Source organism: Suricata suricatta, chromosome 10 (assembly GCF_006229205.1).
Source record: "Suricata suricatta isolate VVHF042 chromosome 10, meerkat_22Aug2017_6uvM2_HiC, whole genome shotgun sequence".
NCBI lineage: Eukaryota > Metazoa > Chordata > Mammalia > Carnivora > Herpestidae > Suricata > Suricata suricatta.
In genome coordinates, this window is record NC_043709.1 from 127,234,450 (window position 1) to 127,248,259 (window position 13,810).

The window sequence follows — 13,810 nt, forward strand, 5'->3', positions numbered from 1 at the left end:
CCTGCCTTTCGTACCCTGCTTTCCCTCCAGGCTGGGGGCTCCCCGCCCCGGGAGTGTGGGGGAGGCTTTCCCAAACCACACACTGGCCATCCTGCCTCTCAGGCTTCACTCCTCCCCAGTAAGATGACCGCGACGGCCTCCCTGCCCCTTGCCCTTCCCCTCGAAATCCATCCTGGGGCCGGGTCAGCCCCGGGAGCCTGTCTCTCCATCCCCACTGGCAGCCTCTTTGACATGGCCGCCATGGGCACCTGCAGAAGCCTCAGACTGGCGCCCCAGAGCCGCCCACACCCGCACCCCCTTCGGGTGCATTCTTTGCGCTGTCCAGAGTGCTGTTTATAAACGCGGATGTGGCCAGGTCGTCCTCAGCTGTCCGTGGCACCTCAGATCCAGGCTCGTTGCCGTGACTTACAAGGTCAGCACAGACTAGCACCCATTTTCCTCTGCCACCTTCGGCCACCCTCCTCCTATGCTGTTACCCTCCACTCACACTAGCCTGTTCCAGTCTCCTGAGCTCAGCAGACTCCTTACTTCCTCGGGGCCTTTACGTGAGTCTGGAAGGTTCACTTCCTGAATCTTCGCCTGGCCTACACCTGAGCATCCTTCATGTCTCAGTTCTAATGTCATTGTCCCAAAGAGGACTCCTTGGGTATCCAGCTTCGGTTAAGTCCCCAGCCCCTCAGTATTCTCTAATAAGCTCCTGTTCTTTATCTGCCTTATCATGATCTTGAATCAGGGGTTTCTTGAGTGACTACTCCTTGTCCCCTGTCTTTCAGGAGCCCTGTGAGAGCAGAGCCCATGTGTGCTGGCATCACCTGTGTGCACCGCACACCTCGTGCCCGGCGCAGATCGGCACGCTACGATTTGCTGACTGAGACCACTGGATAAGTCAAAGAATAACTGAGCACTTCTTCTCTGCTCAAAAGCCATCGCTGGCTCCCACCTCATCACCCAGAGAAGCCCAGGTTGGTTTGGTCTTAACTCCCATCATTACCCCTCACAAGTCCACACGCCAGTAACATAAACTCCTTGCTATTCTTTCCACGGGTTTTGCACGTTTCTGCTGTAGGGGCTTTATCTTACCACCGTGTAAAATATTCCATGAGCCAACGAATGGATGACTGGCCCTAAATCACACCCAGTCATCAGGGTATCAAGGCCCTGAAGCCTTCCAGACACCCCCTGCTGGAATGAATTTTTCCTTCTTCCGGCCTCCCCAGCACTGTCTCTGTGGCCATTTAAGAAATTGGTCATGTTGTACCTCTCCTTTTGAGTTTCTTTCTGTGTGTCTGGTTTTCTACCACACCGTGAGCTTCCTGAGGGAAAGATCCGTGCTCTAATCGTCTCTGTACCTGCCACCTTCCTGCTTCAGCTGGGGCGGGGGCTCGGTGTAAGTGAAGACAGAAAGTTATTCTGGATTATTGACTCAAAGTGAGGAGGATTTTCCAAAGGCGAGTTTTTCTAAGGTAGATTTTTCTACAGGTAGTTCCGTATGGAGACACGTGGGGGCGCCCTCACCAAGCAAAACTGTGCTGCTCACGATGGATTTGTTTCTAAATTATTTTAAAGATGGTGGGGCTTCTTTTGAATTTTGTCTCACCGGTCATATTGATCAGCTGCGGATGACAGGAAGGAGAGGTAAAGGACAATTTAGTGGGCAAAGTAAGAGTTAGTAAATCAAATCCGAAGACCACATCTAGTCAGAGAGACAAGGCAGGACACATCTGCTTTCTTTGAGCGAAGGGGTCTATGATCACCAACTGTGGCTATAACATTGTATGTATGGTTGTCCTCCAAATGAGGGAGGGCTGGGGGTGGGGCTGTGTCCCCTCAAAGTTGATATGTTGAAGCCCTACCCCCAACGTGGGGTGGTATTTGGAGACTTTGGGAGATGGGTTTAAATTTCTTTTAATGTTTATTTTTTGAGAGAGAGAGAGAGAGAGAGAGAGAAAACGCGTGCCTGAGCAGGGGAGGGGCAGAGAGAGAAGGAGACACAGAGTCTGAAGCAGGCTCCAGGCTCTGAGCTGTCAGCACAGAGCATGACGTGTGGCTTGAACTCATGAACGGTGAGGTCATCACCTGAGCCGAAGTCGGATGCTTAACTGACCGAGGCACCCAGGCGCCCAGGAGATACTAGGTGTAGATGAGACACGGTGGAATTAGTGTCCTTACAAGAAGAGAGACCAGCCCGTGGTCTGCGCTGTGTGCAATGCCATGAGAAGGTGGCCATCTGCACGGTGAGGGGGGAGGGGCAGGAAACTCTCCCTGAGAACCTGGCCCTGCTGCCCCCCTGGGCTCCAATTCCAGCTTCCAGATCGTGAGAAATGTGTCTCTGTCGTTGAACCCACCCAGTCTGGGGGTGTTGTGTGGCAGCCCGAATGGATAATCACAGGCCATGTGCAGAAAGGGGCTGCCTTCCATGCTCTTTGCCTCTTCACAGAGAGGTTGGTATTTAGGTAAGAAAATGCCGAGCGTGCCTGGGTGGCTCAGTCGATAAGCATCGGACTATTGATTTCAGCTCAGGTCATTCTCTCATGGTTTGTGAGTTCGAGCCTTGAGTCAGGCTGACATTGCAGAGTCTGCTTGGGATTCTCTCTTTCTCATTCTCCCTCTGTCCCTCCTCTGCTCACACACACTCTTTCTGTCTTTCAAAATAAGTAAATAACCTTTTATTTTTTTTTTATTAACTTTGTTTTGGAGTAGCACAGCAGAAGCATGCTGGGCCCATAAACTTTGTTTTGTTTTTTTACCATTTTTAATTTATTTTTGAGACACAGAGCATGAATGGGGGGAGGGGCAGAGAAAGAGGGAGACACAGAATCCCAAGTAGGCTTCAGGCTCTGAGCTGTCAGCACGGATTCCGACGTGGGGCTCCAACTCACAAACCGTGAGATCCTGCCTGAGCCAAAGTCCGTGGCTTAACCGACTGAGCCACTCAGGCGCCCCAATAACCTTTAAAAAAAGAAAAGAAAAAGAAAATGCTGACACATTTGTTAGGAACAGACAACAGGCTTGTGGTCCCCTATCTGAGCCTCTGATTTTGTTCCCTCGCTGGATATGTGGTCCTTGAAGACTCACCTTCTATGTTATAAAGAAGAACCGTTGTTCTCTTCGTTCATAACAGTAGGTCAGTGGCCGTCGCTTTCGATAGTTTGCTTGGACCAGGCTTTTATTTCCATTTTTGGGTGTAATCTCTTCCATTCTTAACGTCAGGATGTGATACTGGAACTAGGTGGTGGGAGGTCTGTCCGCCGGGCTGAATGGACTCCCCAACCCGACTGTTGGTCAAACGTGCAAAGCATCAAGTATGTAGTTGACCCTTGAGTGATGTGAGTGTGAACTGTGTGGGTCCACTTGAGTGTGGGTTTTTGCAGCACAGCCCTGGGAATGTACTTTCTCTTCCTTATGATGTTCTCAATACCGTTTTCTCTCCTCCAGCTTACTTTACTGTGAGAATACAGTAGACAATCCTTACAGCATACGAAATACGTTCATCCACCATTTATGGTACTGGGGAGTCTTCCGGTCACCAGTGGGCTGTTAGAAGCGAAGTTTTGAAGGGAATCAAAAGTAGTAGATGGATTTTTGACTGCGCAATGGCCCGGTGCCCAGAACCCCCTTACTGTTGGCAGGTCAGCTGTAATTAATCCAGGAAGGTCAGTTCAGTAGCACCCCACTGCACCTGGGGCACTGTGTCATGCCTGGATTTACACGTGTCAAATCATTGTTGTCCTGATTTCTCATCACGATCCTCTATTTTTAAATGTTTATTCATTTTTGAAAGAGACAGAGAGTGAGCAGGGGAGGGGCAGAGGAAGAGGGAGACACAGAATCTCTAACAGGCTCCAGGCTCTGAGCTGTCAGCACAGAGCCCGATGCGGAGCTCAAACCCACGGACCGCAAGATCATGACCTGAGCCGAAGTTGAATGCCTAAATGACTGAGTCACCCAGGCGCCCCAAGACCCTTCCATTTTTAAACTTGCATGTTTATTTATTTGGATAAACTGAATTGACTAAGCTGGGAACATGGGCAGAATTCAGAGGCATGTAGTGAACAAACGTCCCAGGTGCCTGGCGGAGTCGGTCAAACATCTGACTCTTGATTTCGGCTCAGGTCGTGATCCCAGGGTTGTGGGATCGAGCCCCACATCAGGCTCTGCACTGAGCGCGGAGCCTGCTTAAGATTCTCTCCCTTCCTCTGCTCCTCCCCAGCTCGTGCTCTCTTTAAAAAAGAAAAAATCTAAGGTCCAGTTTAAAGGGTTTACACGGCAAAACAAACACCTCTCCCCTCCCGTCCCTCCTTCTTCCTCCCTCCCTCCGCCCACTCACATGCTTCCTGCTTCTGTGTGCAGATCTCCGTGTGGGAGTGTCTGCGTGGGATCGCACCTGTACATAAACTAAAGACAGGGCTGAGTTTCACATCTGGGTCAACATGATGTAGCCACGAAAACATGTGTCTCCTCCCTCACCTCCTACCTGGAAACCGCGGGGCTCTCTGGGAAGGCTTTGAACACTCACCATCCATGGAGTTCACGAGGAGGCACCAAACCAATTATGAGTGCATCCTGAGAAGTAGAGAAGTCCCAGTGGGTGTCTAGGTTACCCCTTTGTCCTAAGTGCCTATATTCTAGGGGCACCTGAGTGGTCAGGTGGTTAAGCATCTGATTTGGCTCAGGTCATGTTTATTTATTTGGATAAACCGAATTGACTAAGCTGGGAACATGGGCAGAATTCAGAGGCATGAACAAACGTCCCAGGTGCCTGGCGCAGTCGGTCAAACATCTGACTCTTGATTTCGGCTCAGGTTTGTGAGATTAAACCGCCCCCCCCACCCCCTTATTGGGTTCTGTGCTGATAGGGACAGCCTGCTTGGGATTCTCTCCCTGTCTCTCTCTCTCTCTCTCTCTCTCTGATCCACCCCACCTCATTCATGCTGTTTCTTTCTCTCAGAATAAATAAAATAAACTAAAAAAAAAGAATTTGAAAAACTAAAAAATATGTGTATTCTGTAACATAGAACATAAAGTTGGAGTAATACAGTCTGGTGTTTTACCACTTACTTTTTTCTTTAATAAATTATAAATACTTCTGTGGCACAATTTCCTTCTACAAATGACTTAAGTAACATCATGCTGTAACTTTATCCTGTAATTTTACCGTAATTTATTTAACCGATCTGTCTTGACCTATATTTAAATTGTTCCTAATTTTTAACATTGTAAGTAATACCACCATGAACACCTTTTTGCATATTCTCTCTGCACATCTCTGATATTTCTCTAGGATGAATTCCTAGAAGCCAACTTATTGGATCAAGGATATGATCATATCTGATGGTCTGTCCAGAGACATTGTTCTTCTCCCAGGTGTTTTTACAAAGAAAGGGTGTGACCTTGGGTTAGACTTAGAAATCACCTATCTCTGTGGTTCGGTGGACTCCACAGTGATTAAAATACCCACTTGTCTTACACTCACATGTGCATATGGCTTTGCAGAATGAGTAGTTTTGCAGGTATTTTAAAGACTTCCTCTGCATTGATAACAACTCAGAGAATTTGGCTTAGTGGGCAGATGATGGGCTGGACAGAGGGCAAACAGGTAAATCAAGAATCACTACAATTTTGCTACATTGTTTGACCATTCCGGACAGTTCACAGATTGATTATCAAAAACTCCAGAGAGAGACTCAAATGTTGTAACTTTGAGACTAGATTATCAGTGACTTAAGAAACGGTGTTTTGCAAAAATGCTTATTTCAGTAATTTGGCAATGTCTGTTATTTGTGCCCCTTTGTCATATAAGAGATATGGTCTTGCCCAAGGGACGGATACAAACAGCATCATCTCCCCTCCCCGCAAGTCATGGGAAAGGGTCTCTGTTTTTTTTTTCTTTTTTTGCATTGTCTTTTATATATGAAGATGCCGCTTTGGGCCTCCTTCGATCAGATACGCCCTCTTGATTGTTGTTGTTGCCGTCATTGCAAACATGTTGCTCACATCCTTCTTTTGCATTTGGTCTCTCTCCTCTCTGCCACCTGCTATGACTCACCGCCATTGCCATTGCGCCATTATCAATGGCTTCCACCATTCTCAGCGTGACATAGAGGGACATGAACTGGGTCTGGAATCAAGACATCCAGGTTCTTGGAGCGCCTGGGTGGCTCAGTCGGTTAAGCGTCTGACTTTGGCTCAGGTCATGATCTCACCATTCGTGAGTTCGCATCCCACCTCAGGCTCTGTGCTGACAGCTCAGAGCCTGCAGCCTGTTTCAGATTCTGTGTCTCCTTCTCTTTCTGCCCCTCCGCTGCTCACACTCTCTCCCTCCCTCAAAATAAATATTTTTAAAAAATTAAAAAAATAAAGATATCCAAGTTCTAGGAACCTAACCTCTGTAGACTTATCTACTCATCTATCAAACAGGAGAGGTAAGTTAATTGAGATTGTTCAAGAATAGTCAGAGCTGGACAGTTGTTAAAGCAGGAAGAACACATTTCTTTCTTTTTCTTTTTTTAATCTTTTTATTTATTTTTGAGAGAGAGAGACAGCGTGAGCAGGGGAGGGTCAGAGAGAGAGGGAGACACAGAATCTGAAGCAGGCTCCAGGCTCTCAGCGGTCAGCACAGAGCCCGATGCAGAGCTCGAACCCACAAACCGTGAGATCATGACCTGAGCCGAAGTCGGATGCTTAACCGACTGAGCCCCCCAGGAGCCCCGGAAGAAACATTTCACTCGGGACAACTACAAAGGGGTAGAGAGACCTCAGTACAGGGCCAGGCTCAATTCTGAGTACAGCGTGCACAAGTGGGGGTGTATAGCCAAGGAGCAGGGTGTGGGGGGTGGAAAATGACTAAGAAGAGACATCAGTGGTGAACGGACCTAACTGGACTCTTGCTGCAGGCAGGCCAGCGTGATCAACCATCACCGGGGGCGTGCCGGAGGACGCAGCACCTCAGCTGATACTGAGGGGGGCTGGATGTGAAGGATGGGGTTCTAGCTGAGCCGAATTAGCAGGCTTCTTGTAAAACTGGACAATGCAGAGACAAACACAAGTTTCCAAAAGTTGAAGCCAGGTGCAAAAGGGGTTGAGGAGAGAATATTTGTTTTCACACTGTGTCGTGAGGAGCTCCGGGGGCTCAAGGAGGGGACTTCAGGCTGCGGAGGGGTTTCAGGGGGTGGTGTTCAGAGGACCGTGGGGCCAGGGATGGCCCCAACCTCGCTGCTAGCCTAACAGTTGTGCTCTTACTCCTGGCATATTGGGTTCTATCCCAAATTTGTTGGTTTGTTTTAAGCCAGTAGAGCCCTTTTGTTCTGGGGCGCCTGGGGGGCTCAGTCAGTCAAGCATCTAACTTGGGTTCAGGTCATGATCTCACAGTTCGTGAGTTCAAGCCTGATGTTGGGCTCACTGCCGTCGGTGCAGAGCCTGCTTTGGGTCCTCCATCCCCCTCTCTCTGCCCCTTCCCCTCTTGCGCTCTCCCCAAAATAAATAAAAACTTAAAAATAAAAGAACCCTTCTTCCCACACCTGTGAAGACCATTAAACCAGAAAATGTGTGAAGACAGTTCCAGACACGCCATTTTAGGATTGTGAGCCAGCCGACAGCAACCTAAGGCTTAATTTTCTTCCTAACCCGCGTCCCAGGGAATTTTGCATGAGGGAGAGAGGCTTTTTATGAATTACAGAACTTACTATGCTCGGTCTGCCTTTTTTTCATGAGAGGCTTCCCCTTCAAGGACAGACCCTTCCTTCCAGCCCATTTTCATAGCCAACACTGAACTTGACGTGCACTTGAGCACGTCTCTCGCACTTCCCAGGGATAAGTATTCATCCCCACTCCTGACTTCGCATTTTAGGGCATTCATCCTCCGCGGAAGGCCCTGATTATTCATCCATTTCCACAACACATGCTGTTGTATGATTGGCGCCCATTCTGCAGCGGACGAAACTGGAACACAGAAGGCATAAGCAACTGACCTCAAATAGCACGCACTGTGGAGCAGGGGGAGCGAATGAGGACGGAGCTTCCTAAAAACAGTTCCCTTCTTGCTAAATGCTCCCCTGCTGTGAGGAGACTCATTTCTCTTTTCTGTTCCCCTGATGGCACCCAGAGAGCTTCTCTCTTTTTCTCTTCTTCTGGGAAACCAGCCAGCACAGTTTGGCTGCTGTGCGAAATCCGTGCTGGATGGAAGCAGCCTCTGGGCTTGGGAAGGCGGAGCCACCATCAAAAGGTACACCTTGTCAGGCTCCTGGGAGGGCAATGACACCTTCCCCGGTGAGCCAGTCAGCGAGGGCTGCCCTTACTGACCCAGAGCACCTGACGGAGTCTAGTGCCTTTTGTCCGAAAGGGACCTCTCAGAATAACCCAGAGCCAACCAATCGGTGGAGTTTCAGATAACATTTAAACTCATCGTTATAGTTCATGACTGGGCTTTAGCCCAGGCTCACTTCATCTGCAAGGATGGAGATTTTCTTTTACAAGGAAAGGATTTGGCAGTCCCAAAAGTCTAACATTGCATGCTAGGAGGCCGAGCCCACAGAACAACAAACAGACCATAAGACAGAGCTCTCCAGCCCTCCGCATCCCGCGGCCTTCACAGACAACGGTAATACTGTATTTGCGTTGGCAATACCGCTGCCGCCAACCCAGGGTGACTGTCCACCTCCACCCCCGGCCACGTGAGGGGCCAGGAGATCAACGCTCTTGTCCCATCATTCTGGGTGCTGCCCAGCCTCAGGCTGCTCTGCGGAATTACCGAGAGCCGACATGGAGCCTGATGATGCCAGAGTGAATTTCCCAGAAAGAGACAAAAATTAAGTCTCGATGCCGGAGAAGAGAGTGTGACTCTGCTGTGGACACCGTGGCTTTCCCTGGTGGACTCTTGAGGGGATTGGAAGTATTTTTAAAAATTCAAGGGGCACGTGGGTGGCTCAGTCAGTTAAACGTCCAACTTCGGCTCAGGTCATGATCTCTCATTTCAGAGCCTGGAGCCCTCTCTCTCTGCCTCTCTCCTGATTGTGCTCTGTCTCTATCTCTGTCTCTCAAAAATAAATAAACTTTTAAAAAATGAAGAATTCAAGATAATACCACAGTGAGACACCACCGCGTACCCATTAGGATGGCTACCGTCCAGAGCTGGTGAGAAATGGACATCCTGGAAATCTTGTGCACTATTGGTGGGATCGGAAACATGGGACGGCGCATACAGAAAGCAATGAATTATACACCGACCTACTATATAACCCAGCAACTGCACTTCCGGGTGTGTGCCCCAAAGAATCGCAAGCAGGGACTAGAAGAGATGTTTGTGTGCCTGTGTTCACAGCAGCCTGATTTACTGTAGCCAAAAGGAGGTCCCTCAACAGATGAATGGGTGAACAAAGCATGGTCTTTCTATACAACAGAATATTACTGAGCCTTAAAAAGGAAGGAAATTCTGACACCTGCCAAAACATGGGTGAATTCTTTTTTTTTAAACTTTTTAAAAAATATTTTATTTATTTTTGATACAGAGAGAGACAGAGCATGAGAGGGGGAGGGTCAGAGAGAGAAGGAGACACAGAATCTGAAGCAGGCTCCAGGCTCTGAGCTAGCTGTCAGCACAGAGCCTCGAACCCACGAATGTGAGATCTGACCTGAGCCGAAGCCGGAGGCTTAACCGACTGAGCCACCCAGGCGCCCCAACATGGGTGAATTCTGAGGACCTTACGCTACGGGCAATAAGCCGGTCACAGAAAGACAAATAGCACATGATTCCACTTATGTGGGGAAACCAAGAAAAATGAAATCACACAATGTGGAGAGGAGAATGGCCAGGGCCCCTGGGGAGAGGGAGAATGGAGAACTGTTTCATGGGTGCGGAGCTTCATTTTTGCAAGATGAAAAGAGTTCTGGAGGTGGATGGCGGTGATGCTTTCACAACCATGTGACTGTTCCTCGTGCCACTGAGCTGTACGTTTAAAAGTGGTTAAGAGGCCCCTGGGGGGCTCAGACGGTTAAGTGTCTGACTTCAGCTCAGGTCATGATCTCGCAGTTTGTGAGTTCCAGCCCTGTGTCGGGCTCTGCGCTGACAGCTCAGAGCCTGGAGCCTGCTTCGGATTCTGTGTCTCCCTCTCTCACTGCCCCTTCTCCACTTGCTCTCTCTCTCTCTCTCAAAAATAAACAAACATTAAACAAAAGTGAAATTACAAAAAAAAATGGTTAAGATGGTATTTTTGATGTTATGTGTATTTCATGACAATTACAAAAACTTCAGCATGTAGGATAAAACAAAACTTAAGATAGGTTTGGAAGGTTCTCAGGCAAGAAAGGACTTGTGCCTTGATTTTCTAGAAAAGCTCAAGGAGGCAGCAAGCCTTGTGGAGAGAAGTCACCTCCTCTGCTAGAGCATGTGACATCTCTGCAAAGCCGCAGGAGAGCAGGTGGCCCCGCCCCATCCCTCCCCTCCCGATCTCTCTTGGCCAATGGAACCTCCCCTCTGGAGGGACACCAGGGAAGGAAAGCCCCGTCCGACTGACTCAGAATGACTGGGAAGTCCATGAATGGATGTGGGTTGCCTGCAAGTGACTAGATTAATTTCTGCTACGGAGACAGAAAGGATGTTATAGAAAAATGTAGCCAGGCCGCGCCTGCATGTTGGAGGTGGTGGCCATACGACTCCCACTCCAGAAAATAGGGGAACATGTTGCGGGAACAAACCAGTGCGGCTGCTGGGTCGCCCCCGAGGGCCAGCCATCTGGCTGCATCCGTATGGTGCTGTCACTTCCTTCTCTTCACGGGGTCTTTCCCAGACCAACTTCCTCGGTGGAGGTGACCGGCTGCACGGGGGCCCCGTGCACATTAGAATCTGCATCGCAGGGGCACCTGGGTGGCTCAGTCAGTTAAGCCTCCGACTTCGGCTCAGGTCAGATCTCACGTTCGTGGGTTTGAGCCCTGCATCGGGCTCTGTGCTGACAGCTAGCTCAGAGCCTGGAGCCTGCTTCCGGTTCTGTGTCTCCTTCTCTCTCTCTGCCCCTCCCCCTCTCATGCTCTGTCTCTCTCTGTATCAAAATAAATAAAACATTTAAAAAAAAAGTCTGCATCGCTCCTATGCTTCCCGTTTTTACGGGATTCAGGAGCTGCAGACATCTCTGTGATTGGTCCTGGTAGGAGGTTTTAGATTTTGTGAACTTTGTCAGGGCATAACGAGAGTGTGTGTGTGTGTGTGTGTGTGTGTGTGTGTGTGTGTGTACTGCCGTTCATTCATACTCCTTCTGAAGCAGACTGCTCTTTTCTTATATGCCCCAAACATCAGCCCTGGGTGAGGTCTCCTATATATGCTCGTATCTACCCTGCCATATGGCTGCGTTTTCTTCTTGCTTTCCTAGGGTCTCCTCCTGAGCATTTCCGGGACTTTCCGAGGGGGCCAGTGTGTCCCAGCAACTCAGGCTGGCTGTTGCTCACCCTGCCCCTGGGCCTTTGCCAGCACCCAGAGGGGGAATCTTAGCCACCATCCCTCGTGGCTCCCTCCCCTTTCCGTGAGGCTACCTCCCCTAGTTTTGGCACCTTGCGCCCAAGGCGGGCACAGACTCTTCCCTGGCCCCCTTCCCCAGTGTGACAGCTCAGGTCAGGTTGTCGATTTGTCCAGACTCTATTTTTAGGAGGGTAGGACAGAGAGAATAACACCAGGGTGGTGACGGGCACAGGGTAGGCGTGGAAGAGGTATCCGCTGAAGAAATGAACGTGGCCCACAGCGCGCAGGCCTGCCCTGTGTTGACTCCTTGCCTGTGAGGCTCCATGAGGTGGGAGCCGACTTACACTTGAACCAGTCCCCGCCTTGCAGGCTGAGCCCAGCTTCAGCCTCGAGGGACCAGCAGCCTCCAGCCCTCTCCTTGCTCCTTGTTTCCTCACTCCCGGATGGGCCTGTTCCAGGGGGACAGAGGATGGGAATGCCCGCCCCTCCCGCGTGGGGGCGTGGTCTTTCCAGAGACCTCCTCCAGGACTCAGTGGGCCACACCGGCCCCTTCCAAACCCTTCAGTCTCGGACAGCCTGGTGGCTTCCGCAGCCCCTCCTCAGATCCGAGGTGGGCACCTGTAAGAAGAAACCACTCCCAGAACATGACAACGACAGAACACCCCACGTTCAAACCAGAAGAATGGACGACGGTTCCTGAAAAGCATCCTCTACACCCAGGCAGAGAAAAGGAGCATTGCTCTGACAGGAGTGCCTGGTCTGCAGGTCTGGGAGCTCTTCCCTGAAGTGTATACATAGTTCTTAACAAATCACTTTCTTGAGGTATGGTGCACACACAAAATGTCAGACATAGAAATGGAAACATTTTTTAAAATGTATATTTTGAGAGAGAGAGGAGAGAAGGGGAGGGGCAGAGAGAGAATCCCAAGCAGGCTCCACGCCGTCAGCCTAGACCTCGATGCAGGGCTTGAACCCACGAACCTGAGATCATGACCTGAGCTGAAACCAAGAGTCAGACAGACTGAGGCACCCAGGTGCCCCCACATGTAAATATTTTTAATGCCTAGCACTTGCTGAGTTGGAGATAAGTATATTCCTGGGAAACTGTTGGCATGATCAATGCTGTAAATATGGCTGTATCTCCAGAAGTTCTCTACTACCCTCTTTTCCCCCCATTTTTTGTGGAAAAAAAAAAAACACTTAACATAGGATCTCTACCCTCATAGCAAAATTTTAAGTACCCAGCACATTGTCGTTCGCTATCAGTTCTCTGCCGGCTCGTGGGTCTCCAGGACTTGTCCATCCTGATGCGTTCTACCTCCGACCATTACATGCTCGTTCCCCTCCCCTCCGCCCTGGGCACCCACCATTCCATGTCTGCTTCTGGGTCGGAGTGTTTTGGATTCCTCCTGTGCGCGGCACCACGTGGCCCTCGCCCTTCCGTGCCTGGCTTATTTCATTTTGCAGAAGGAAATCCCGCCGTCCGCAGCACGGCGGTGGCCCTGTCCGCACATTTTCTCGCACCGGCCCGAGTCAGCTTCTCAGTGGACGACATCCCGTTCTGGTGACTGTGCGGCCTCGCAGAGAGCAAGGAGTCACATATGAGCCCTGCTCACCCCAGGGGCCTAGGGTGGCTTTCCCTAAGCAGGAAAGTCTGCCTGGAGGGCGAATTCCAGTGTCTTGTATAGTTGGTCCCCCCTCACCTCCCCCCACCAATCCTCCCCGCCCTCCCTCCCCAGGCGCTCTCCTGGCTCTTGCGGGAAGGGTCACTGGCTGGCTGCTGAGGGAAGCCCAGCCCCGTCCTGGATCCTGCTGTTTGTTCTGGGCTGGTGGCCTCGCCCCTGCCGGGCCCCAGGTCGGCTCAGTTCAGCTCAGCTGCCCAGGCTGGTCTGGATCTGACCCTCCACCCCACCCCCCACCTGGCTTCTCCACCCTCATGGACATACCAACTGTGTCCCCTGCGGGGATCCCTGCCTTGGCTTTGGTCTCAGCCGTTCCTTTCCTGGCTCGGGTGCCAGCCTCGAAGCAGGACGACATCCATTAGCATTGCCTCCCTCTCCACTCGTCGTTTATTGGTTCCAAACACCCCCTTTCTACACCAGTTGGAGAAAAAAAGTGACACTTCGTGTATTTTCCCTTCTCTATCCGTTCTTTCCTGCCTCCTCTCCCTCTGGGAGACTGGACACGCCGCGGCAGGCAGGGGACTCTGTTCATCCTTGTGTCCAAGAGAAGAGAGGGCGTTTCCGTTGTGAGGTTGGCTGGGTCAAGGTCTTGGACAGTCTTTTCCTTTTGGCTCCTATGCTGTCTGGCAGGAGGTCAGCGCTGCTCTGCCTGGAGTTGGGGGGGCCCTGGGGGGAGGCCTGACAC

The 13,810-nt window shown here is 50.6% G+C and overlaps 1 long non-coding RNA gene across 1 annotated transcript in view; it reads left to right on the plus strand.

The window, feature by feature from the left end:
- The first annotated feature begins 776 nt into the window (after positions 1–776).
- The window catches only part of LOC115304582, a 23,264-nt gene continuing 10,230 nt past the window's right edge, over positions 777–13,810 (plus strand). The window contains exon 1 of the long non-coding RNA XR_003914513.1: positions 777–962. This is a non-coding gene — a long non-coding RNA (uncharacterized LOC115304582). The remainder of the gene's footprint in view (positions 963–13,810) is intronic.